Source organism: Macaca mulatta, chromosome 20, assembly GCF_049350105.2.
Source record: "Macaca mulatta isolate MMU2019108-1 chromosome 20, T2T-MMU8v2.0, whole genome shotgun sequence".
Lineage (NCBI taxonomy): Eukaryota > Metazoa > Chordata > Mammalia > Primates > Cercopithecidae > Macaca > Macaca mulatta.
Genome location: NC_133425.1, coordinates 64594722 through 64622428, shown reverse-complemented (window position 1 = coordinate 64622428; position 27707 = coordinate 64594722). Strand labels below are relative to the sequence as shown.

General features: G+C 42.0%; 1 protein-coding gene and 2 long non-coding RNA genes across 4 annotated transcripts in view; 1 reads left to right on the top strand and 2 right to left on the bottom strand.

Annotated features, from left to right (window-relative positions):
* Positions 1-23306, top strand: part of LOC144337681 (uncharacterized) — a 32810-nt gene extending 9504 nt beyond the window's left edge. Inside the window, exon 2 of the long non-coding RNA XR_013411095.1 lies at positions 22153-23306. This is a non-coding gene — a long non-coding RNA (uncharacterized LOC144337681). The remainder of the gene's footprint in view (positions 1-22152) is intronic.
* TANGO6 (transport and golgi organization 6 homolog) overlaps positions 1-27707 on the bottom strand; it is a 255119-nt gene that overhangs the window by 77318 nt on the left and 150094 nt on the right. The gene's annotated exons all lie outside the window — the stretch shown is intronic.
* On the bottom strand, positions 198-27369 carry LOC144337678 (uncharacterized). Its single transcript, XR_013411092.1, has 3 exons — positions 27005-27369; positions 8986-11757; positions 198-238 (listed from the first exon to the last, which is right to left on the bottom strand). It is a non-coding gene; the product is annotated as an uncharacterized LOC144337678 (long non-coding RNA).

Sequence of the window (27707 nt, the reverse complement as noted above, 5' to 3'; positions counted from 1 at the left end):
TTAATGAGTAACATTTGTAAAAGCCTTCTAAATTTTCGTTGTTTCTGTTTTTGAAAAAATATTAGTATTATTTAAAAGTTTCTTAACCAAGGCAAGAAAAACACTCCAGATTCAGACTCTTGGAGCTCCTTATATCAAAGGCATTCAAATCAGAGCAGCTCCAGGGGCTGGGTAAAATGAGGATTCAACTTGCTACCTTTTTTGGGGGGGGGACAAAGTTTCATTGTTGTTGCCCAGGCTGGAGTACAATGGCACGGTCTCGGCTAACTGCAACCTCTGCTTCCTGGGTTCAAGTGATTCTCCTGCCTCAGCCTCCTGAGTAGCTGAGATTACAGGTGCCTGGCTAATTTTTGGTATTTTTAGTAGAGATGGGGGTTTTACCATGTTGGCCATGCTGGTCTCAAACTCCTGACTTCAGGTGATACACCTGCCTTGGCTTCCTGGGATTGGCCTCCTGGGATTACAGGTGTGAGCCACCGTGCCTGGCTGCTACCTTTTATTCAATTTCGATTTTGGATTCTCTGTCCTTTTTTTTTTTTTGAGACGGAGTCTCGCTCTGTCGCCCAAGCTGGAGTGCAGTGGCTGGATCTCAGCTCACTGCAAGCTCTGCCTCCCGGGTTTACACCATTCTCCTGCCTCCTGCCTCAGCCTCCCGAGTCGCTGGGACTACATTAGCTGGGACTACGGGTGCCCACCACCTCGCCCGGCTAGTTTTTTGTATTTTTTAGTAGAGACAGGGTTTCACCGTGTTAGCCAGGATGGTCTTGATCTCCTGACCTCGTGATCCGCCCATCTCGGCCTCCCAAAGTGCTGGGATTACAGGCTTGAGCCACCGTGCCCGGCCTGGATTCTCTGTCCTTTATTTTGAGTAGATGGGAAAGTGGCCATGAGACCTCTGGCTTAGGAGCCTGACTGCAGCCTCCCATTGTCTGGGTGCCCCAGATGGGAGCACACCTGGCCAGTCACTTCCTTAGTAGCCCACCCTGTCACCCCTTCTCTGTAGTTTTGCTTTGGATAGTTGGGCAGTTGTTTAAAGCAAGATACTTGGTTGTGAGTGGTCCCCCACTGTGTTGATCCTGGGATGCCAGAGTCATGTTATATTGTGGCCCCCAACTGTGTTAGGTCTCATGCCTTTGGGGTTCACTGTTGGACACTCCTGAGGTGTTCTGGGGTTTTCAGCATTTAGTATGTTTGTCATCCATGCCAGATGCTCTGCAGTGTTCAGAATTGGCATTCCCTCTAGAATTGTGGGTTAGAGTCTCACCCTAGGGGAATCCTGGTCTTACTTTTTCTTGTTTTCTATTCTAAAGTTATTGTTTTCTGTAACAGCATTTTCTTGTCTTATTGTCACTTCATTTAATGATTTGATGCAGGAGGTGAGAATTTGCAGGGGTAGATAACTGGATAGAAAGATAGATTGAAAAAGTTCTATGTCTAGTAAAGATCCTTGTTGGACATGGGGACAACAGTCCTGAAGGACTTGCTGCTAAGGTGCCCTTTAAGCAACTACAGCAAATTCAAATTAGCAAACAAAGTTTAGCCATTTGGACAAGTCCCGATTTTGTCAGAGAAATAATTTGGGGCTGGGCATGGTGGCTCTTGCCTGTAATCCTAGCACTCTGGGAGACCGAGGCAGGCAGATCATGAGGTCAGGAGTTTGAGACCAGCCTGACCAACATGGTGAAACCCCATCTCTACTAAAAATACAAAAATTAGCCGGGCGTGGTGGCAAGTGTCTATAATCCCAGCTAATCAGGAGGCTGAGGCAGGAGAATTGCTGGAACCTGGGAGGCGGAGGTTGCAGTGAGCCAAGATCGCACCATTGCACTCCAACCTGCGTGACAGAGTGAGACTCCATCTCAAAAAAAAAAAAAAAAGAAATAATTTGGATCTAGCTGTCTTTTTTTTTTTTTTTTTTTGAGACGGAGTCTCGCTCTGTCGCCCAGGCTGGAGTGCAGTGGCGCGATCTCGGCTCACTGCAAGCTCCGCCTCCCGGGTTAACGCCATTCTCCTGCCTCAGCCTCCCGAGTAGCTGGGACTACAGGCGCCCACAACCGCGCCCAGCTAATTTTTTGTATTTTTAGTAGAGACGGGGTTTCACCGTGGTCTCGATCTCCTGACCTTGTGATCCGCCTGCCTCGGCCTCCCAAAGTGCTGGGATTACAGGCGTGAGCCACCGCGCCCGGCCGGATCTAGCTGTCTTTTACGAAACAGTGAGTCTGTATTACTATCTCATGACTAGAGCTTCAAGATAAAAGCTATTGGATCTTTGTGTGTGTGCATACATACATGTGTGTTTATGTGTATTCACATTATGTTATATATTGTCTACAGGGTAACAAATTGACTTATAAATAAAAGAGCACTCATAAATTAAGTAAGTCCAAGCATTTTTCAAGTTCTTTTAATTTAAACTCATTAAAATTTAGGATTACTAAAAATTCATATATAATTCTGTATGTAAAATGTGCCAAAGAAGATATAGTGTTATTGAAAAAAATTTTTTTTTTGCCAATTCAGATGTTATTTAAAGTGGGGTTTAACATGTGGATTTAGGAAGAAAATAGAAACAAGGTAGAAAGAAAAAAAAAACAGTAAGTAGGGGAGAGAGATGAGTAGAAAGTTATGGATATGAAGATGTATTTTTGGTAAGGAAGGCTATAAACAAAAGAAATTTTATGTGAGAAAGGATCTTGTATGGTAAATTCTTGTTCTAAAGTAGAATGACTGATTATTTAGGAAAGAAGAAAGTATACCACAAGTCAAAAGGTCCAAGCATGTCATAGATGGTCTACGTAAGTCGTGATAAAGTTCATAAAAGATAACTTATTAAACTTTTTTTTTTTTTTTTTGGAGACAGAGTCTTGCTGTGTTGCCCAGGCTGGAGTGCAGTGGCGTGATCTCCGCTCACTGCAAGCACCGCCTCCTGGGTTCACACCATTCTCCTGTCTCAGCCTCCTGAGTAGCTGGAACTACAGGCGCACATCACCACACCAGGCTAATTTTTGTATTTTTAGTAGAGATGGGGTTTCACCACATTGACCAGGTTGGTCTCAAACTCCCGACCTTGTGATCCATCCGCCTATGCCTCCCAAAGTGCTGGGATTACAGGCATGAGCCACCATGCCCGGCCTAAACTTTTTAATATAATTAAAGAAACCACAATGAAAGAAAATTTATTTATAATAGTCTATCTAAATTTTGGTCCCCTATATTAAAACATGTTTTTTAAAGTATTGGTTTGCTTTCAGTAAGACTGAAAGAAATACTGACTTTTAATTCTAAAATCTGTTTTCTTTTTTTTTTGAGACAGAGTCTCGCTCTGTCGCCCAGGCTGGAGTGCAGTGGCATGATCTTGGCTCACTGCAAGCTCTGCCCCCCGGGTTCACGCCATTCTCCTGCCTCAGCCTCCTGAGTAGCTGGGACTACAGGCGCCCGCCACTGCGCCTGGCTAATTTTTTGTATTTTTAGTAGAGATGGGGTTTCACTGTGTTAGCCAGGATGGTCTCAATCTCCTGACCTTGTGATCCGCCCACCTCAGCCTCCCAAAGTGCTAGAATTACAGTAAAATCTGTTTTCTTTTCCCTTGAAAAGGTATGTTCTTCACAAGCTCAAAAATGGCTGCTCTAGACTCCTGGGGAAAACAATATGGTGCTTACCTTCTGCTGTAGCTCAGTAGCAAAGGCTTTGCTCTTTTGTGATGGTGGCCTGGATTAAACTCCTGGCTTAGGGAATGAGTTCCTTTTGATTTGATACTTGTGGGACTTTCGCCATTTATTTATTCTTTTTCCCTCTATGGACAGCTGCTGATTTCCTGACTTGAATTTTCTTTTCTCTGAGCTACCTTAGGCGTGATTCTAGATCTTATAAAAACTGCTTGCCATCTCTTTGGAGACACCTCGTACGTCCATGGTTAAATCATAACCTTCATTAAGGCTTTTTTGTTTTACTTGGAAGAATACCTTTGAGGGGGGAAAAAAAGGGCTTAAAAGCCAGAGGTGTTGGCTGCTTGTCCTGGCTAAAGTCTAATGATAAAAGATTTAGAAAGATTTTTTTTTTTTTTTGAGATGGAGTCTTGCTCTGTCACCCAGACTGGAGTGCAGTGGTGCCATCTCAACTCACTGCAACCTCTACCTCCCGGGTTCAAGCGATTCTGGTGCCTCAGCCTCCCGAGTAGCTGGGACTACAGGTGTGTGTCACCAGACCCAGCTAATTTTTGTATTTTTCGTAGAGAAAGGGTTTCACCATGTTGGCCAGACTGGTATCAAACCCCTGACCTCAGGTGATCTGCTTGCCTCAGCCTCCCAAAGTGCTGGGATTACAGGTGTGAGCCACCGCACCTGACCCAAAAGGACTTTTTTAAAAAGTGCTCTATTGTTAAAAGTCAGCTTAATTAAAAACAGATACCCAATGTATTAGTCCATTTTATACAGCCAAGACTGGGTAATTTATAAGGAAAAGAGGTTTGACTCACAACTCTGCACGGCTGGGGAGGCCCCAAGAAACTTACAATCATGGTGGAAGGGGAAGAGGCATGTCTTACATGGCAGCAGGCAAGACCGAGCAAGCAAGACCAGGGAAAACTGTCTTATAAAATCATCAGATCTTATGAGAACTCACTCACTATCCTGACAACAGCATGGGGGAAAACATCCCTATGATCCAGTCACCTACCTGGTCCCTTCCTTGATACATGGGGATTATGGGGATTACAATTCAAGATGAGGTTTGGGTAGGGGCACAGAGCCAAACCATATCACCCAAGTTTTATATGTATAAAAATTAAAGGGTTTTATGCCTTTTCTTCGATCTTATTTTTTTGGTTTGTTTTTCTTCTCAGTCAACTGAATTATTTCTCCAGTCTTTTTTCTTGCTACCCTTGATGCCCACATGAGAGGACCTATGGTAATTTCTGACAGCCTGGGACTCCTTGGGAGAAAAATAGAAGATGTCACAGATCCTGTTTTGGAAGAAAAAGCTGTTTTCCTCATGGAACTCCAAAAACTGTAAGTAGACAGGTCCCTTTCAAAATCTAACACTCTGCTCTGCTTTGCATCATGTTACTTGATCTTTTTTTTACTTTTGGGGGTATCAGAAATTATTTTGCATTATGAGAGAACTTTTAGCCATGGTACAACAGCTAGGTAGGACATATACTTTTAGGAATAGCTGATGGCAGTTGCTTACAGTGAGCAGTTATTACTAAAGGCCAATACTTCTTTCTTCTCATATTTAAATGAAAAAAGCATGCTCTTGGGTACCTAAAACGTATGAAATGGGGAATGGGCAGATTGGCTTTGGATTGGCCACCAGCCTTGGGGGAACGTCTTTGCAGTGAAATGCAAGGTAAAAGCATTGCATTGTCTGTTCCCATGGTCTTCCTTTCTTTTTAGGAATCCAGAATCTAGTGTAAAAATGGGATCCTTGATTTTTGGAGATCTGTTTTGTTTTCTAGCTGTGCCTACTGATTTGGCCCTAGAAACTGCAGGCTTTAATGAGAAACTTAAAAACTGGCAAATGAGAAATCTTACAACTACTGGATCTTCTGTCTGTGTATTTATATGTGTTGTATGTATAATGTTTAATAAAAGAGCTCTAAATAATAGGCACAAAGAAAAATAAGACTTAAATACTTTGCTAGAAAAATAAAAACTTTAGTGCCTTTTAGTACGTATAACTAATAGTCTTTTAAAAATAAAGAAAGTTTAAAGATTACTGGTAAAATAAAATAAAAATGTCTTCAAAATTTGGACATTTGGTCTAAATCATGCAGGTCAGATATCAGGTTTGCTAAACGCTTTAAGGTCATAAACTGTTTCTATGACTTTTGGTAATTGTTCAACTTACCTGCGTTAGAGCCATTTAATTCAGGATAAGGCCTGGGAACATAGAGGGTGAGCCATTTCCCCCTAACTGTGCTGGCAAGAGTCAGACGTTATAGGCAGTTCTGTCCTGCATCCTAGGCTCTGCACCTGGTATGTAATTAAAATTTCTTACACTAAAGAAATTAAAATTACATGTTTTTGGTAAAAAGGCATGAGAATGTGTTTTTTTCCTTAAAAAAATAAAGTAATTTTGTCTAATTTAGGGGGTGTAAGAATCATTTTAAATTTAAAAAGATAGGATAAAACTAAAGGCTTAAACAAGTTGTAGAAGGTTTGTGAAAATTTAACCTTGTAAAGAACTGTGTGGAAGCAAGTTGACTAAAATTAAAAGAATATTGGTCAGGCTTGGTGGCTCATGCCTGTAATCCCAGCACTTTGGGAGGCAAAAGTGGGCAGATTACTTGAGGTCAGGATTTCAAGACCAGCCTGGCCACATGGTGAAGTCCCATCTCTACTAAAAATACAAAAAATTAGCCAGGTGTGGTGGCATGCACTTGTAATCCCAGCTACTCAGGAGGCTAAGGCAGGAGTATTGCCTGAACGTGGGAGGCAGAGGTTGCAGTGAGCTAAGATTGTGCCACTGCACTCCAGCCTGGGCAACAGAGTGAGAGCCTGTCTCAAAAAAAAAAAAAAAAAGAAAAAAACAAAAAAAGAGAGAGATTTTTGTTTACCTTTAAAATAAACTATAGGAAAAAAAGAGGAGAGAAAAGAGATTCAGTTGACCTCATGCTGTTTTTACTGGATCTTGTCTGGAAAGCTAAGTCTTCCCTTCATCAATGAGTAAAAGTTTTTGTCTTTTTGAAATCTTTGAGTTATTTTAGCTAAATAAACGACCTGTGATTCTATTTTATAATATCAAGTGTTTTAAGCCTTTGACACTTGACAAGTTTCCAAACTCAAATTCTAAAGTTTTTTTCTGACTCAATTATTACTTTTAGATATTAGGTCCCCTAAAGTCTAAAAATGACATATTTGGTATATTAAAAGCATACAGGAAGCACTGTTAAATATACAATGGTATTTGACTTTCTTTGGGCTGTATTTGTATAAATGTGTTACTGGTATGTGTTCCAAAATTATGTGAAACTCCTATAATTCTGATTATGACTTAGTGTACATTATCAGTAATAATTATAATTGTTATGCTAAATTATTTTCTGCCACAGAGGTACCCACATTTCCTTGCTAATCGCATCTTCGGCTGTGGTTGCCCTAAGACTTTTTGTCATCCACAGATAAGTGTCTTGTTTTGATCCTCTACAAAAGATGGTTTGTAATCAGGTATAGGACTCTGACAAGCACTCTTCAATACACATCTCTGATAGCTTTGGAAAGTGTGCCACTAAAACAGAGAAAAAAACTTTCTTTTTTTTTTTTTTTTTTTTTTTTTTTTGAGACGGAGTCTTGCTCTGTCACCCAGGCTGGAGTACAGTGGCCGGATCTCAGCTCACTGCAAGCTCCTCCTCCTCTCGGGTTCACGCCATTCTCCTGCCTCAGCCTCCCGAGTAGCTGGGACTACAGGCACCCGCCACTTCGCCCGGCTAGTTTTTTGTATTTTTTAGTAGAGACGGGGTTTCACCGTGTTAGCCAGGATGGTCTTGATCTCCTGACCTCGTGATCCGCCCGTCTCGGCCTCCCAAAGTGCTGGGATTACAGGCTTGAGCCACCGCGCCCGGCAAAAACTTTCAAGACTCTCTTGGAAAGCTAATGTGTTTATAGATATCAAGCAAAACAGGAATTAATTGCATTGATTGAAATAATAAAATACTAAAATAATCTTTTTATGATTTTTTGCTTAAAACACTGCTGATTCTTTCTGTTTGGTTTTTCAGACTCAAAAAAACTTTTGAGCTATTTACAGCTTTCAAAAATTGAGTAAAGTATACCCCTATAAGGAGTATAAAACAAAGTTTTTGTCCAAAAACAAAATATGGAGCATGTTTCTTTTTCTCTATCTGATTTCTCCAGAATTTGGAAACTATTTGTGAGTATTGTTAATTTATGGCAATGCCATTATTTGCATAAATGTAATAAGAACCTGTTTTCTTTTGTAATAGGACACAACTAGAGACACTGGTTATTTTACCAAGGTTTTGACTGGAACGGCATGCTTTCAAATATAAACAGACTGTTTTAAGGGACCAAAGTTGACTCATAGAGCCAATAAAAGCCCCTTAGGAAAACTGGCCTCATATCTTATCTACACAGTCCCTGTACAGAGTTCCTGACCTGCAGTAAGTAAAAAATGTTGCTTTCTAGGCTGGGCGCGGTGGCTCAAGCCTGTAATCCCAGCACTTTGGGAGGCCGAGGCGGGTGGATCACGAGGTCAGGAGATCAAGACTATCCTGGCTAACATGGTGAAACCCCGTCTCTACTAAAAATACAAAAAAAAACTAGCCGGGCGTGGTGGCGGGCGCCTGTAGTCTCAGCTACTTGGGAGGCTGAGGCGGGAGAATGGCGTGAACCCGGGAGGCGGAGCTTGCAGTGAGCCGAGATCACGCCACTGCACTCCAGCCTGGGAGACACAGCGAGACTCCGTCTCAAAAAAAAAAAAAAAAAAAAAAAAATGTTGCTTTCTGACAGGCCCAGGAGATACAGGTTATCTTGGGATCTCAAGAAAAGAGGAATTCACCCAACTCATACAAGTATTTGCAGGCACAGATGAATTTGTGGCTGGATTCAAGGCTCATACAAGTCTGAGAAGGCTGGGCATGGTAGCTCATGCCTGTAATCCTAGCATATTGGGAGGCCGAGGTGGGAGGATCACCTGAGCTCAAGAGTTCAAGATCAGTCTGGGCAACATGGCAAAACACTGTCTTTACTAAAAAATACAAAAATTAGCCAGCCGTGGTGGTGCACACCTGTAGTCCCAGCTACTAAGAGGCTGAGGTGGGAGAAGGGCCTGAACCTGGGATGTTGCGGCTGCAGTGAGCCAAGATTGTGCCACTGCACTCCAGCGTGGGTGACAGAGTGAGACGTGTCTCAATTAATCAATAAAGTCTGGGATTTCTATGGAACAATGTTTCATCAAAGACAATTTAAAAAGGAGTTTCTATGGCAAATAATTATTCTTGCAGCACTTTTATATACATGATCAGGCCAAGTTTAATAAGACAAAAACTTATTTTGCAAACAAACGGTTCTACCATGATTTGTCTTTAGTAAAAATGAGAGACTGGAGAGAGAAAAATTATGATTCAAAAACTATGGTATACCTGTTATTAGGTTCTAATCACATCCATTGTTTTTGAATTTTTCCTGCAATATAGACGGATCCTGCTTACTCCTGTGAACCAACCAGTGATCTCTGGCGGCTGCTCAGAAGAAACAATAGGGATGGGTAATGTGAAAATCTGGATGAGTATTCTAGTTCTGGGCATGACCTCACATCAGCTTGGTTACAATTGCTCAGTTCATGAAAAGCCTTCTTATTTAGTTTACTTGAGATAATTTCACTTATTTTGCTTTACTGCTGTGGAATATATTGTCATTGTACTCTTTGTGTAGGAATGCAGGATAAGCCTACTCAACATTTTCTTAAATTGAACACTTATGAATCTTCCAGATTATACCTTCTGTTGAGACTCAGTTATGAATGGCCCTCACCATACCAACACCTTCTCATTGAGCTCCTCTCTACCTTGAATACAAGAGACCCTAGTAATTAGGTAAGAATATCATTGCCCCCATTCAGCCTGAAGAAGTTACAGAAGATGGATCTTCATCCCTTTACAACTCTTAGGATTAAGGGTGCCCTTGTAAAAGGGAGGGAGGAAATATGTCAGAGGTGTTCTAACCAGAGTGACTCCATCTTGAATAGGTGCTACATAAGACAAGCACGAGACCTGCTGGGCTGCATTCGCAGGAGGTTAGGCATTCTTAGTTACAGGATGAGATAAGAGGTCAGCGGGACTGGTTTCACAAGATACAGGTCACAAAGACCCCACTGATAAAATGAGATGTGGTAAAGAAGCCGGCTAAAACCCACCAAAAACAAAATGGTAACAAAAGTGACCCTCTGGTCATCCTCACTGCTCATTATACACTGATTATAATGCATTAGCATGCTAAAAGAAACTCCCACCAGTATTATGACAGTCTATAAATGCCATAGCAATGTCCAGACATTACCCTATGTGGTCTGAAAAGGAAAGGAATCCTCAGTTCCAGAACTCCCCAATCCTTTCCTGGAAAACTCATGAATAATCCATCCCTGTTTAGCATACAATCAAGAAATAACCATAAGTATACTCAGTCAAGTCGTCCGTGCTGCTGCTCTGCCTATGGAGTAGCCATCCTTTTATTCCTTTACTTTTCTTAATAAATTTGCTCTCACTTTATTCTGTTGGCTCACTCTTGAATTCCTTCCTGAGTGAGGCCAAGAATCCTCATGGCCGCCATGAACCCTAATTTTGGGATTCACCCTGTGACACTTAAACACAGTGGGCCATTTGGTCCAATATTCCATAGTTTCCATGTATAGCTGCATCAAATGACATTTGACAGACATTAACCCACAGATGTTAAGATCTTAGGCCAGAAGTTAAAAACCTCTGTGCTCCAACCTTTTTGTTTTGCTCAATCCAAACCTCTTCTGTTCTTTATTTCATTTCCTCTATGGACCAGGTTGAAGTAGAGATGAAGAACTGGAGTCTTTTTCTGTGTGTCTTTGAATTTTAATCTTCTTTCCAGGCTCCAGGATCTCAATTAGAGTGTTTAAATCCCCCCTGTAGTCTAACTAGTTGAAGTTTGCTCTTCCTTTCTCCAGGACTGTACTCTGTGTACTTTCAGTTTGATATTAAATATTTTGGGGAGTAAAAAGGTAAAAGCATAAAATGGTCAAAGGATGTAATACATAATTGACCTCCTGAAATCAGTTACTGAAAAAAGGGATCCAGATAAACTACTTTTCCTCCTGTCTTGGATACCATTTATTTGGGTACTAAAGTGTATGGATCTCTAGGGATGACACCCTGGAGAGCCACATGCCCTCAGCAGAAACATCTTTTTGATCCAGGCAACGAGGAAACAGGAGACAAAATATAGATCTGACTCTGTTCATGTGCCCTTTATTTGTGCTCGCTAACATCTACTCTTTTTTCATGCATTTCAGGGCCTAGAACTCAACCTCACTACTGTTAAGAAATATAATAGAAGAATCACCGGTTTCTTGTAACATTTCATGAATACAATTTATTACCACGTGTGAGCCAGAGTCAACACAGTTTACAATTTCTGTCAAGGTCCAAAGGAAATTAGATTGACACGGCAGATCCTAACAGGCAGGATTTCCTCTCCAAAAGCCATTTAAAGAATTAAATAATTTAAATGCAATTAATTTTTGATGAAATTCATCATTAAAAAATTCATAGGTAAATTGTGATCTATTAACAACAGTTACTTTTCAGCCTCGAATTTCCCCTTCAGCTCTGGGGAAATCATTTCTGTTCTGACTTCAGTTTCCCTCCTCCACATGGCCCTTTATGAACAGAGGAGGGATCTTAGTTAATATAATGTATGCAGCTACAGTGCAGCACAGACATAAAATGCTGTGGAATAAAACACTACTGTGTGCATTTGTAAGCCTCTTTATCTACAAAATACTTCTATGTCTATTATCTTGTTTGAGCCTCACAAGAATCTGAGATAGGTAGAATAAAATATTATTAACCCTGTATCACAAATAAGAAAGTAAAATTTAGCCAGGCGCGGTGGCTCAAGCCTGTAATCCCAGCACTTTGGGAGGCCGAGACGGGCGGATCACGAGGTCAGGAGATCGAGACCATCCTGGCTAACACAGTGAAACCCTGTCTCTACTAAAAAATACAAAAAACTAGCCGGGCGAGTTGGCGGGCGCCTGTAGTCCCAGCTACTTGGGAGGCTGAGGCAGGAGAATGGCATAAACCCGGGAGGCGGAGCTTGCAGTGAGCTGAGATCTGGCCACTGCACTCCAGCCTGGGTGACAGAGCGAGACTCCATCTTAAAAAAAAAAAAAAAAAAAAAAAAAAGAAAGTAAAATTTAAAAGGGGCTCATCCCTTTTAAGTCCTAAAACAAAGGACTTAAATGCAGCCAACGGATTGCCCCACATCTCTGACATTTCAAGGTCCTTGCACTTTTCATCTCTTTGTTTAACTTCGTAAGGCATGGGTAGAAGAGAAGCCAGTGACTTAATCTTAAAATGGTGCATAAATAACAGGGTACAGGCCGGGCGCAGTGGCTCAAGCCTGTAATCCCAGCACTTTGGAAGGCCGAGACGGGCGGATCACGAGGTCAGGAGATCAAGACCATCCTGGCTAACACGGTGAAACCCCGTCTCTACTAAAAAATACAAAAAACTAGCCGGGCGAGGTGGTGGGCAACTGTAGTCCCAGCTACTCGGGAGGCTGAGGCAGGAGAATGGCATAAACCCAGGAGGCGGAGCTTGCAGTGAGCTGAGATCCGGCCACTGCACTCTAGCCTCGGCCACAAAGCGAGACTCCGTCTCAAAAAAAAAAAAAAAAAAAAATTAACAGGGTACAATGAAAATAAGTTCTAGTCCATGGGCAAACACCAGAATTGGCACTGAGTAGTCTTGAAGGGCTGGAATCCTATTCATTCTAGCCTGGAGAGGAGAAAAAATTCCCCTGTTCCTTCCCACTTTCAAAAGTGGAAAGAACGGAACACTTCGGATTTCCTAACCATAAAGGATGACTGAGAATGGCCTTGTGAAAGCTGTTAAAGCCCTATATGGATGCACATATTAGAGCACTGCAGAGTGTTGGAGCCAAAGCCATCTTCTGGTCTTGATGGGGCTTGCCAGGCACACAGGTCACAACAGTAACTGGGCAAGAATGCTGGGTAGTCCCTGGATAGATTTCCCCTTACTGGTGTCTACATGTCAGGACCCATTTTTCTCCCTAAGGCTAATTGTTGATCTGCTGCTTTTGTTTTTTCATTCATTTCCTCTTTAAGGTAATGTAACCAAGAGGTGACCCTGAAGTTGGAGTGGGTTAGCAAAGATTTCAGGGGCTCTTAAGCTTTCCCTATCCGGTCACACACAGACCACACAAGTAGGAATGATTTAGATGCAAATTATATGTAAATAGACTTTGACAGGCTTAGATTGGGACCATGAGAAGATCCCTGTGGGACAAGTTATTAAACAAAAAGAAACTTGATAGTGCAACTATTGTTGGTGTAAGTAACCTACCGAGAATGTTTTAAAGAGACAGAGAGATCTTCTTATCTTCAAATACTTCTTCTATTAGCAAATTGTATTGCCTTGGATTCTATTTAATCATTCAAACTTTATTCCTTTGGATTAAATACTCTCCTTATTGAAAATACAAAATACAAATACAAAATAAGCTGGGTATGGTGGCTTATTCCTGTTTTGGGAGGCTGAGGTGGGAGAACTGCTTGAGCCCAGGAGTTTGAGATTAGCGTGGGCAACATGGTGAAACCCCATCTCTACAAAAAACAATTTTTTTTTTTTAAATTAACTGGACGTAGTGGTGTGTGCCTATGGTCCCGGCTACTTGGGAGGCTCTAGTGGGAGGATTGTTTGAGCCCAGGAGGTAGAGGCTACAGTGAGCCACGATAGTGCCACTGCACTCCAGCCTGGGTAACAGAGGAAGAACCAGTCTTTTGGGGAAAAAAAAAAAAAATCCCAGGAATGGCTACACAACAGGAGGCTACCATCATCTCTTGGCAAATATTAGTATATCTACTACCTGCTTCTTATAGGCTGGGAAAGAATAAGAGAAAGACTTGAAGGTAGGGCAATGTCTGAAATTTGTTTACTTTCTAGAGATGGTCAAACCTGGGTAAGGACCTGTAGAGGGAAGTTTTAAACGGGAGAGGAGAAGAAAAACAGAGGTGAGGGGAACTGAAAAAAGACACAGAGGCCTACTTTGCACTTCAACTTGCAAAAGGATGTTTTCTTTCTGTTTCTTCAGAAATCAGAGCGATGTGCAAATAAAAACCATAACTAAATATCTTTCAGAGTAAAACAATGTACAGGAAATGCTTTGTATTAGTGGATTTTTGGCAACTCAACAAACTAAAACAACATAGAAACATAGACAGTTTGAAACAGGAGATGCCAGAACTTCTATAGTTATGTATTAACTAGATTACTCATTCCATCTGAACAGCTCATTGAACTCCAAGATTGGCTTAATCAGTGCATAAGCTTTCAGTTTACACAAAGTTACCCTATGAGGAAAATCTATAATAATTGACTTTACCCTAGTGTGTTACTGACAAGACAAACAGATTGGTTCTCCTGAAAAGTGTGCTCCAGACAGTAAGTGCCTCCAGAAACTTCCTTGAAGGGTGAAATTATAACAAAGTCCAGAAATGTAATCATCAGGAAGGAAAAATTCTAGGTTTATGGTAACTTATTTTAAAAACTGAAAGAAGAAAAAAATTCTAGATATTTTAAATGAATGAGATGCTCTTTACAATTCTGTAATCATGAAAGTATTAAAACTATTCCTGTGATTTAATTAATTTAATTAGATATATAAAAGTTCAAACTCATTAAAGCATGCCCAAGAGTTAGTTAGCCTCATAATATTGACAAATACAAATCAGGAAGCCTGTGGATTGAGACTATAACTTCATGTTTAAATTATTAACAGATCATCCATCCCTCAAGTGCTATGAATCAATCCCTACTACATCAAGCCAGGGAGAGGAAAATTAAGTAACATTGTCTTCCTAAAAGGAATACTGTATTTCAGTTACACTGTTTACTCTCTTGCAAGCGCGTAAGTCAAAATGAATGCAAAAATCTATTTCAAAGCTTGCAAAGAGAAAATCAGGTGCTTCATTATTCTGTGTTCTTTCTCATACATATATTGAAGTAGAATCCAAATGAATGCTTTAATTTATTCTGAATTAGAATAGTGAGAAGACAAAAGTATGAAGACACTGAAAATAAAAATAACAGCAGAATAAAATGCTGAAACATCTAAGCATAATTATGTTGTTATCTTTAAAGAAAGAACCCCTTGCCAATGGCATCTTGTGTCTCCTAAGCCAGTGATTCCTGCAGCTGGTGATTTTTAGAAAAGAACTGCAATATCCACTTGAATCTATTTAAAGAGATCTAATTATAAAAGACAAGATTTCGGCTTTCTTTTTTTTTTTTTTTTTTTGAGACAGAGTCTCACTCTGTCACCCAGGCTGGAGTGCAATAACGCATCTCAGCTCACTGCAACCTCTGCCTCGCGGGTTCAAGCGACTCTCCTGCCTCAGCCTCCAGAGTAGCTGGGACTACAGGCGCAAGCCACCACGCCTGGCTAATTCTTGTACTTCTAGTAGAGACGGGGTTTCACCATGTTGGTCAAACTGGTCTTGAACTCCTGATCTCAGGTAGTCCACCTGCCTTGGCCTCCTAACGTGCTGGGATTAAACAGGTATGAGCCACCGTGCCTGGCCAGATTTCTGCTTTTTAACATAGAATACAAAGCTTCATTTGAGAGGGAAAAGGGACATAATAATAACTTGGAAAGATGAGTAATTTCCAAAGCATCTCTGTTGAAAAGCAAACAATGAAGGGCTGTCACAGAAACAAATACATCTACTTAGATTTTTATCCTGGAGTAGAACAGGATGATCACACATTTTACTCAACTGAAGGGCTACTTACTAGGGTTGACTTTTGCCTTGGGATAATGCAGCAATGTGATGTACTCATTCAAAAATAACACATAAAAAAATAGCAACCAACATTTATTCACCCCTTACCATGAAAGACACTGGTTCTGAACACTTAACATATATTATCTTATTTAATTTCATAACCATCCTATCAGGTATTTAATAGAATTATCCCCACTTTACAGATAAGGAACAAAGAAGTTATATAACTTGTTCATGCTAGTAAATGTTACAGTCAAGATCAAAACTCAGTTACTTATGACTCCAGGGTCACAGATAGCACTTCTGTTAAAGAAAACTAAAATGCATTCCAAAGTTAAATCCATATGTCGAATTCTTATTTACCTGCCCAGTGGCTGCCACTGTAGATGGTCCCACTTCCCTACTTTGGTATCTGGCAACCCCACTAGAGGACTAAATATAGTGATAAATTTATCTCTGCGATGATACTCATATATTTATAAGAGACTTCATATATATTACTTTATTTGAGTCTCTCAATAGTTTTGTGAGAATAGTTGCTGGGTGGATTATAACTCCGTTTTCACTAAATTTTTTTTTTTTTTTTTTTTTTTTTTTGAGACGGAGTCTCGCTCTGTCGCCCAGGCTGGAGTGCAGTGGTGTGATCTCGGCTCATTGCAAGCTCCGCCTCCCGGGCCCACGCCATTCTCCTGCCTCAGCCTCCCGTGTAGCTGGTACCACAGGCGCCCGCCACCACACCCGGCTAATTTTTTGTATTTTTAGTAGAGACGGGGTTTCACCGTGTTAGCCAGGATGGTCTCGATCTCCTGACCTTGTGATCCGCCCGCCTCAGCCTCCCAAAGTGCTGGGATTACAGGCGTGAGCCACCGCGCCCGGCCCACTAAATATTTTTTTAAAAAAAGGATGATGGTCTCTCATTTATTCCTCTGAATTGCTGGTAGTATTCACATTTTCTCACCATTTTCACTAACCATTCCTCTAACCAAAATCCTCATCTCTTTGTGTCAAGGAATACCACACAACCACCTCCCAGCTTTCTCTCAGGCTCCAGGCTCTCCTTTCTTTTTTATTTTTATTTTTTGAGACAGAGTCTTGCTCTGTCACCCGGGCTGGACTGCAGTGGCACAATTTTGGCTCACTGCAACCTCTGCCTCCCTTTAATCAGATTCAAGTGATTCTTCTGCCTCAGCCTCCCGAGTAGCTGAGATTAGAGATGCATGCCACTATGCCCATCTAGTTTTTGCATATTTATTTATATATTTATTGATGAAATCTCACTCTGTCTCCCAGGCTGGAGTGTACAGTGGTGCGATTTCGGCTCACTGCAACCTCTGCCTCCTAGGTTTAAGCAATCCTCCCACCTCAGCCTCCCGAGTAGTTAGGATTACAGGAGTGCACCACCACACACGGCTTTTTTTTTTTTTTTTTTTTTTTTTGTATTTTTAGTAGAGGCAGGGTTTCACCATGTTGGTCAGGCTGGTCTCGAACTCCTGACCTCAAGTGATCCACCCACCTCAGCCTCCCTAAGTGCTGGTATTACAGGCGTGAGCCATTGTGCCCCGCCTAGGGTCTCCTTTCTTCAGCATCTTTCATGTCCCTGCCAATCACACACCTATACATTTATCATCATGCTGTTTCCTTTAAGAATCTATAGTGATTCCCAAATGGCCATCATGGCAAGTCTAGACTCCTCTGCTCAACTCTCAGAGCTATCTGTGGTATGGCTTTACCCTATCTAGCCTTTCTTTTCCAAGGTACCAACACAACCTCAACAGAGGGGCAGGTTAAGTCTCAGGTCTTCATTCTCACCATATATATCCCACTTCTGTTTTGTTCTCACACTTTCTTTCCTATCTGGGGACATCTTTTTTCTGTCTTTATCACGTGTAAGCCTTTGTTCAAGATCTACCATCATCTCTTGCCCCAACAACATCCTAATAGGTCTCTCTGCTTCAAGTCTTGTCCCATTCTAAGTCATCCTTCACAGAATGACCGGAGTAATTTTGCCAGAATATAATTATTATTACTTCTTTCCTCCTTAAAGTCTTTCAATGGCTCCCATTTTATAAAATCAACATAAACTCCAAATCCAATAACACAGCATATGTATCCTTTCATGATCTTGACTCCCTGAACTAAGCCAGGCCATAGAACCTAGCCTGAGTTCAATGATGAATGGGAATGGTAGCCAGGCATGGTGACTCATGCCTATAATCTCAGCACTTTGGGAGGCTGAGGCAGGAGGATCACCTGAGTCCAGGGGTTTGAGATCAGCCTGAGCAACATAGTGAGACCCTGTTTCTACGAAATATACAAACAAATTAGCCAGGTAATATGGTTTGGCTGTATCCCCAACCAAATCTTGTCTTGAGTTGTAGCTCCCATAATTCCCAACCGCTGTGGGAGGGAGCCAGTGGGACATAACTGAATCATGGGGGTGGTTCCCCTATACTGTTCTTGTGGTAGTAAGTATCATGAGATCTGATAAAGGGAAACCCCTTTTGCTTGGTTCTCATTCTGTCTTTACTTGCCACCATATAAGATGTGGTTTTGCTCTCCTTGCCTTCCGCCATAATTTTGAGGCCTCCCCAGCAATGTGGAACTGTAAGTCCATCAAACCTCTTTTTCTTTATAAATTACCCAGTCTCTGGTATGTCTTTATTAGCAGCGTGAGAACAGACTAATAAGTCAGGTGTGGTGGTGCATGCCTGTGATCTCGGCTACTCAAGAGGCTGAGGTGGGAGGATCACCTGAGCCAAGAGTTTGAGGCTGCATGGAGCTGTGATCGCACTGCTGCACTCCAGCCTGAGTGACAGACCAAGAGTCACACACACACAGAGAAAGAGAGAAAAAGAGAGAGAATAAGATTTCATCTCTTTTAATTTTATGTACTCCAAAGCAGAAAACAAGCAGGATGAAGATCATGAATAAGATAAAGATTCAGGTGGGTGAATACAGTCCCCTATTTTATCTCTTGGATCTCAGAAAAATGTGCTAAAATTTACCATGCATACAGTAGACTCAAAGCAGCATGCAGCTAAGGCTAAAAGAGCTGAACTGAGATTTCAGCTGCTGCCCACCACAGGCATGACAAAGTTTGCCATTTCAGCCTAAGTTAATTTTCTGTTGAAACAAAAATTTATGGCTGGGCGTGGTGGCTCATGCCTGTAATCCCAGGACTTTGGGAGGCTGAGGTGGGCAGATCTTGAGGTCAGGAGATCGAGACCATCCTGGTTAACACGGTGAAACCCCATCTCTACTAAAAATACAAAAAATTAGCCTGGCGTGGTGGCGGGCGCCTATAGTCCCAGCTACTCGGGAGGCTGAGGCAGGAGAACAGCATGAACCCAGGAGACAGAGCTTGCAGTGAGCCAAGATCGTGCCACTGCACTCCAGCCTGGGAGACAGAGCAAGACTCCATCTCACAAAAAAAAAAAAAAAAAAAAAGAAACAAAATAAATTTAACCCTGTTCAGGGTATTATATCAGAAACCACAGTTTCTGCAATGTAATATTCATAATGTCTAGTACAGAATCCAAACTTCTAATTATGTGAAAATATAAACCATTCTCAAGTAAAAAGACAATCAACAGGCCAACACTGAAATGACCCAGATACTTTAGTTATCAGATAAGGATTTTAAAGCAGCTATTATAACTATGCTTAATGAAATAAAGGAAAATACACTTCTAATGAACAAAAAGATAGGAAATGTCAAGAGAAAAACAGAAAATAGAAAAGGATCAACTACAAATTCTAGAAATGAAAAATACAATATTGAAAATAAAGTATTTACTGGATGAGTTAAATAGTGAAATAACAATGACAGAGGAAAGAGTCCATGTACCTAAAGATAGATCAATTGAAACTATTAAATCTGAAAAAGAGAGAGAAAAAGACTGAAAAAAAATTGAACAAAGCCTGTTCTTATAGAACAAGAAAGAAAGATCTAATATATGTGTAAAGTCCTAGAATGAGGATTAAAAAATTAAACAGAAGAAGAGCTATTAAGCCAAATATTGAGATTAAGAATCACAGGCCGGGTGTGGTAGCTCATGCCTGTAATACTAGCACTTTGGGAGGCCAAGGTGGGCAGATCACTTGTGCCCAGGAGTTCAAGACCAGCTGGGCAACATGGTGAAACCCCATTTCCACGAAATATACAAAAATTAGCCAGGTGTGTTGGCATGCACCTGCAGTGCCAGCTACTTGGGAAATTGAGGAGGGAGGATCACCTGAGGCTAGGAGGTCAAGGTGCAGTGAGCTGTGATCATGCCATTGCACTCTAGCCTGGAAGACAGAGTGACATCCTGTCCCCCCTCAACCAAAAAACAAATTAGCTGTACGTGGTGGCACACACCTGTAGTCCTAGCTACTTGGGAGACTGGGGTGGGAGGACCACTTGAGCCCTGGAGTTTCAGGCTGCAGTGAGCTGTGATCGTAACACTGTACTTTAGCCTGGGAGACAGAACAAATGAGACCCTGTCTCAAAAAAAAAATAAAAAAATAAAAAATAAAAAAAAGAACTTAAACTCTAACCAATTACCAAATACAAAAATTAAATTGAAAAATTGAAACAGGTCATAGACTGAAACATAAAAGCTAAGATAACATTCTAGGAAAAAAAAAGGAAGAAAATGGTTACATTAGGTAAACAAAAATTTCTCAGGACAAAAAAAAGTACAAACTTTCTATTAAAAACACTTATAAAATGGGCTTCATAAAAGTTAATGTCTTGAGTAGCACTATGTGCATGGAACAGAGAAGAGGACCAAGGGCAGAGCCCTGGGGGACTCCAAACTTGAGAGATCTGTGAGTGGGGGAGGATCCAGCAAAGAAAACTGAGGAAAAGCAGCCCTGAGGTGGCAGGAGAAATAGGCAAGTCAATTGTCAGGAAGGCCTGGAGAAGAAGGCGTTTCAAAAAGCAGGGGTGGTCAAACACATCAAGTGCTACTGGAAAGTCGAGTCATATGAGGAGGAATAACCGATCACTGGCTTGTCAATATTTAGGCAGATAAAGGAATGTTGGGGATGAAAGACCCATTAGAGTGACCCGGGAAGAAAAGGGGGAGGGAGAAAGTAGAGGCAGCAAGGCAGACAGTTTTTCCAAGAATTTTACTCTGGAGGAGACCAGATAATTAGCCTGATAGTTAGAAGGAGATGTGGGGTCAAGAGAGGTTCCACTACATATAAAGAACCCTCGCAACTCAGTAATAAGAAGATAACTAGCCCAACTAAAAATTGCAAAAAGATCTCAACAGTTGCTTCACAAAAGAGATGCTCAGTATAAGTCACCAGGAAAATACAAATGAAACCCACAAAAACAAATTCTTTCTCCACAATGCTATCAAGACAAACAACAAAATAATATAAAAGGAGGACTTTCTTCATCCATTCACTTTGAACAAACACAGTTTTTTCTTTTTTTTTTTTTTTCTGAGACCGAGTCTGGCTCTGTGGCCCAGGCTGGAGTGCAGTGGCGCGATCTCAGCTCACTGCAAGCTCCAGCTCCCGGGTTCACGCCATTCTCCTGCCTCAGCCTCCCGAGTAGCTGGGACTACAGGCGCCTGCCACCACGCCTGGCTAATTTTTTGTATTTTTAGTAGAGATGGGGTTTCACCTTGTTAGCCAGGATGGTCTCGATCTCCTGACCTCATGATCCGCCCATCTCGGCCTCCCAAAGTGCTGGGATTACAGGCTTGAGCCACCGCGCCCGGCCTACAAACACAGTATTCAAAAGATATTTTTCTTTATTTGACAAAAGACATAGCAGATGGCTTAAAAAGCCCCATGTCACTTAAAATTTTAGGAAAAGATCTGTTAGTATATAAACAATTTAAAGGCTGGGTGCAGTGGCTCATGCCTATTAATTCCAGCACTATAATTCAGCCAAGGTGGGCGGATTGCTTGAGCCCAGGAGTTCAAGACCAGCCTAGGCAACACGGTAAAACACCGTCTCTACTAAACATGCAAAAGTTAGCTGGGAATGGTGACACGTGCCTGTAGTCCCAGCTACTCGGGAGGCTGTGGCATGAGAATTGCTTGAACCCAGGAGGCAGAGGCTGCAGTGAGCCAAGATCATGCCATTGCATGTCAGCCTGGGCGACAGAGCAAGACTGTCTCAAAAACCCCAAAAAACAACAACAACAAACAAAACAATTTAAAATATAAATAACCTATGACACAGTAATTCCACTTTGGTGAATATCAACCCAAAAGAAATAAAGGTTCTAGTACTTTAACATGTACATGTATACAAGATATACACATATAAAAATATTTTTTATTGGCACACATAGATGAGAATGTATATTGCAGTACTGTATATCATAGGGGAAAAAAATAGAAAAAAGTGAATACCCATCCACAGAAGAATGGTTGAATAAATGATGTCAACTGCGGCATGGCGAGCCTATAACATATGCAGCTGTTTAAAACTTTCTCCCTTATCTTAATTACCAGGTGAAGCCAACTGGAACTCACAGTAGCCTGCTAGACAAATCCAATTATTCAATTTTCCTTTGTTTTCTTCAACTGGCTGGAAGAAGGTATCTGTCAGAGCAGAATTTAGGGCTGAATTTTCTCCACTCTAGACAGATGATAGGGGTCTCGCTCTATACCCAGGCTGGAGTGCAGTGGCGCAATCCTGGCTCAATGCAACCTCTGCCTCCCAGGTTCAAGCAATTCTCCTGTCTCAGCCTCCTGAGTAGCTGGGATTACAGGTGTGTGCCATCACGCCTAGCTAATTTTTGTATTTCTAGTAGAGACAGGGTTTCACCATATTGGCCAGGCTGCTCTTGAACTCCTGACCTCAAGTGATCTGCCACCTGGGCCTCCCAAAGTGCTGGGATTACAGGCGTGAGTCACTACGCCCAGCCCAGATGATAGGTTTTCTAAAATTGGATTATGGCTTCATTCTGGAGCTGCATGAACCATTAGAGACCTGGGGCGATCCGATACTCATCGCTTGGATGAACTGAAGGGGTAAAGTGATTGCTAAACTAAAACACAAAAATCAAGCAGGTGACATGGAAAAGAGCTGACAAAGCACATTGAATCAGGGTGTTTTACAGCCGGAAACACCCCATAAAGCCTAGGACTCACCCTTTTCCTAGAATATAGAGTAATCTGAGGAGCTGCTTTGCCTCAGGATTCCTGGGGGTCACTCTACTTACCGTGGCATACAACAGAAGAGATCAGAGATTTAATTCTCACCCCTCAGTCTTCATTCAAAATATTAATTCCCAATCTCTCCTAAAAGCAAACTCTTCAGACGGAGCAACATGAATCTGGCTATTTTTGTTCTGACTTTTAGAAGTCTCTGGCCTAGAGTAAACTGGAACTTGTCTCAGCTTGCTGATTACAAGGCTACATTCTGCCTCCAAAAATAATTAAGAAGTACTGTTCTTTGTACGTCATGATGACACCACCAGCTCTGAGTTGCTCTTCCAGGGAAGCAAAGGGTTCACACTGAGTCACGTATCCCTCAGTCTCACTCTCCCCGCTTCCACCCACCCACCTCCTCTGACAGGTTTCTTGATTCTGGGAGCACAGCCGCACATTTTGGAGATGGCTGGTCAGGGTTAAACATTTAGTCTATACCAAAGGTGTCAGAAGAGAAACAAAACAAAACGAAACCCGAAAAACATTTAGTCTGAAGCTGTGAAACAGTTTTTTTCTATGAGATATTAGCAGTTTAATTCACTGCTGAAAAGACTGTACATTTCTGGAGGACAACTTGGCATTAAATATCTTTTTTTTTTTTTTTTGAGATGGAGTCTCGCTCTGTCGCCCAGGCTGGAGCGCAGTGGCCGGATCCCAGCTCACTGCAAGCCCCGCCTCCCGGGTTTACACCATTCTCCTGCCTCAGCCTCCCGAGTAGCTGGGACTACAGGCGCCGGCCACCTCGCCAGGCTAGTTTTTTTGTATTTTTTAGTAGAGACGGGGTTTCACTCGCCCGGCTAGTTTTTTTGTATTTTTTAGTAGAGATGGGGTTTCACCGTGTTAGCCAGGATGGTCTCGATTTCCTGACCTCGTGATCCATCCGTCTCAACCTCCCAAAGTGCTGGGATTACTGGCTTGAGCCACCGCGCCTGGCAATAAATATCTTTTTAAATTAAATTTGAAAAATTTGTTTTTTGAGACAGGGTCTCTGTCGCCTAGGCTGGAGTGCAGTGGCACAATCGTGGCTCACCTCAGCCTTGACCTCTGGGGCTCAGGTGTTCTTCCCACCTCAGCCTCCTGAGTAGCTACGACTATAGGCGCCTGCCACCATGGCCCCCAGCTAATTTTTGTACTTTTGTGTAGAGATGGAGTTTCGCCATGTTGTCCAGGCTGGTCTTGAACTCCTGGGCTCAAGCGATCTGCCTGCCTCAGCCTCTCGAAGAGCTAGGATTACAGGCATGAGTCACTGCACCCAGCCGGCGCTAAATATCAAGAGGTATATGTTGACCTAATAACTTCCCTTATAGAAACCAATCCCAAAGAAAGAACCAAAGAGTCACCAAAAGGAATTACATGTAAGAATAATCAACAGCACGCTTATCATAATCAGTAAGAAACTGGAAACAACCTAATTAAACAATATGTTCCCAGAGATAATTAAATAAAAGTATAATAAATTCAGGTAGTTATATAATTAGATTATAACACAGTCAATATTACATTTTCAAGAAATAGGCCAGGCATGGTAGTTCACGCCTGTAATCCTAACCCTTTGGGAGGCTAAGGCAGGAGGATCACTTGAGCCCAGGTGTTGGAGTCCAGCCTGGGCAACATAGTGAGACACCATTTCTATTAAAAAAAATTAACAACAACAAAGAAATATTTAATGACATAGGAAAGTACTTACAAATAATGTTAACCAAGAAAAAAAAAGCAGTATATATACATACAGTGTAATTACAATTCTGAGAAAAAAAAAAAGCTTGAAGAAAATACATCAAAATGTAAACAAAGAGTGATTACTCCAAAGTGAAATTATAGGTGATTATTTTCTTGTTCATACTTTTAAATATTTCTCAGGGCCAGGTATGGTGGTTCACACCTGTGATCCCAACACTTTGAGAGGCTGACACAGGCAGATCACTTGAGCTCAGGAGTTTGAGAACAGCCTGGGCAACATAGTAAGACTCCATATCTACAAAAAATAAAAAAATTAGTTGGGCATGGTGATGCATGCCTACAGTCCTAGCTACTTGGGAGGGTGAGGTGGGATGATGGCTTGAGGCCAGGAGGTGGAAACTCTAGTGAGCCAGTGATGGCACCACTGCACTCTAGCCTGGGCAACAGAGCAAGACCCTATCTTGGAAAAAAAAAATCCACACTGTCTAATATAAGTAGGAAGTCTAGTTCAATCTATAGACTTTTCCCTTCCCCTTATTATATCAGTAATAAGTTATAGCCATCACAAAACTGATGTGAGAAAGAAAAAGAGAAACGAGAAAGGAAAAATAGTTACTTAGTCTGGATTTCAACCTTCCATTCTGGCCATATTAGTATTTCCATTTATATTAATATGTTTGTTGAATTGAACTACACTGATGCCAGCCTAGGCAGACTCGGCAGGGAGCATTTCATTTGATCCTCTGAGTTTTGATGAAAATTCCTTCTTTAAAAATATGTGAGCTCTAATGCTTGACTGTTGCTTATTGCTGCTGAAATCCGTGAATGCTAAATTCCCAGACTGGTATCCAATTATTCACACTTCCAACCTCGCTTTTCACCTGAATTTAAGCCTGTGCTATGAAATAGAAATCTCGGAAAACTATCATTTAAAAGCTATTTTTCTTTCTTTTTTTTTTTTTGAGATGGAGTCTTGCTCTGTCGCCCAGGTTGGAGTGCAGTGGTGCGATCTCGGCTCACTCTGCCTCCCGGGTTCATGCCATTCTCCTGCCTCAGCCTCCCAAGTAGCTGGGACTAAAGGCGCCCGCCATCACGCCCGGCTAATTTTTTTTGTATTTTTAGTAGAGACGGGGTTTCACCGCGTTAGCCAGGATGGTCTTGATCTCCTGACCTCATGATCCTCCCACCTTGGCCTCCCAAAGTGCTGGGATTATAGGCATGAGCCACCGCGCCCGGCCCTACAAAAGTTATTTTTCAAAAACGGACCTGCTGTGCTGTGATGACGATAAGGAACTGATGTAGCCTTGTGCCACACTCAACTGCAGAGTTTGGAGAAGAAAAGGGACAGACATGACCACTTCTTCTGTGCCACACAATACTCTATACAGGCCTCTCCCTCCATGGGCCAGGCTTCCTACCAATACGATTTGTACATGAGTTGACCTCTCCTTCTAAATGATAAGCTCCTTGCAGGAAGAGACCATTGTTTTTTCATGTTCCTGTTTCCAGCTACAGGCAGAGAACCCAACCACTCAGTAGCTACTCAATTAATGTTTCTGAACTTGGCCGGGCGCGGTGGCTCAAGCCTGTAATCCCAGCACTTTGGGAGGCCGAGACGGGCGGATCACGAGGTCAGGAGATCGAGACCATCCTGGCTAACACAGTGAAACCCCGTCTCTACTAAAAATACAAAAACTTAGCCGGGCGAGGTGGCAGGCGCCTGTAGTCCCAGCTACTCGGGAGGCTGAGGCAGGAGAATGGCGTGAACCCGGGAGGCGGAGTTTGCAGTGAGCTGAGATCCGGCCAATGCACTCCAGCCTGGGTGACAGAGCGAGACTCCGTCTCAAAAAAAAAAAAAAAAAAAAGTTTCTGAACTGGACTACATTAATGTCCCATCCCCAGGATTAAGAAAAAAAAAAAAAAGTGTTTTCAAGATAAAGAATTTTGAACATTAGAAAGAGCAACCAAATAACCTAGGAATTTATATGACTTAGAACTTGACAAAAACAGGAAACTAAATTAGAATTCAGAGAGTATTTGGGTGTTACTGTGGGCAGAGGTGGACATAAATTGTTTTTCCATCAAGGATTTCTGACCCAAGCGAGATTCAAATGAGAGCCACATACAAATAAGACATAACTTCAGCCCAGTGCGGTGGCTCACGCCTGTAATCCCAGCACTTCGAGTGGCCAAGGCAGGAGGATCATTTGAGGCCAGGAGTTTGGGACCAGGCTGGGTACTGTTCTCTAAAAAAAAAAAAATCAAAATAAAAAAAAGAAATAACAAGACCTGCAAATCTGAAAAATCTGAGGCATCCTGAAGTGATGCAGGAGCAACACAGCATCAAAAAAAAAAAAAAAAGGCAACTTCATTTTCTCTTGTGATCCCTTTGGAGGAGAAATAAATATTAGCAAGGAACATGAAATATTCTCTAAATGCAAAGGATAATTTAAAAATATACTTTAGCTGGGCGCGGTGGCTTATGCCTGTAATCCCAGCACTTTGGGAGGACCAGAAGGGCGGATCACGAGGTCAGGAGATCAAGACTATCCTGACTAACATGGTGAAACCCCATCTCTACTAAAAATACAAAAAAAAAAAAAATTAGCCAGGCATGGTGGCGGGCGCCTGTGGTCCCAGCTACTCAGGAGGCTGAGGCGGGAGAAAGGCGTGAACCCGGGAGGCGGAGCTTGCAGTGAGCTGAGATCACGCCACTGCACTCCAGCCTGGGTGACAAAGCAAGACTCCGTCTCAAAATAAATAAATAAAAATAAAAATATACTTTAGTTCATTTTATGGTCTATTAAAAGAAAGGAAATAAAGGCTAAGAGGCATATATACAAAGGTTCTAATAGAGGTGAAATAGAGGGCTAGGCACCATGGCTCATGCCTGTAATCCCAACACTTTGGGAGGCCGAGGTGGGAGAAGTGCTTGAGCCCAGGAGTTGGAGACCAGCCTGGGCAACATAGTGAGACCCTGTCTCTACAGAAAAAAAAAAAAAAAAAAAGGTCGGGCGTGGTGGCTCACACCTGTAATCCCAGCACTTTGGGAGGCTGAGGTGGGTAGATCACCTGATGTCAGGAGTTCAAGACCAGCCTGGCCAACATGGTGAAATCCTGTCTCTACTAAAAGTATAAAAATTAGCTGGTCATGGTGACAGGTGCCTGTAATCCCAGCTACTCGGGAGGCTGAGGCAGGAGAATGGCTTGAACCCAGCAGGCAGAGGTTGCAGTGAGCCGAGATTGTGTCACTGCACTGTAGCCTGGGCGACAAAGTGAGACTCTGTCTAAAAAAAAAAGGTATGAGATAGGCTAGAATTTAGTTAGGGCCAGCAGGCTGACTACAT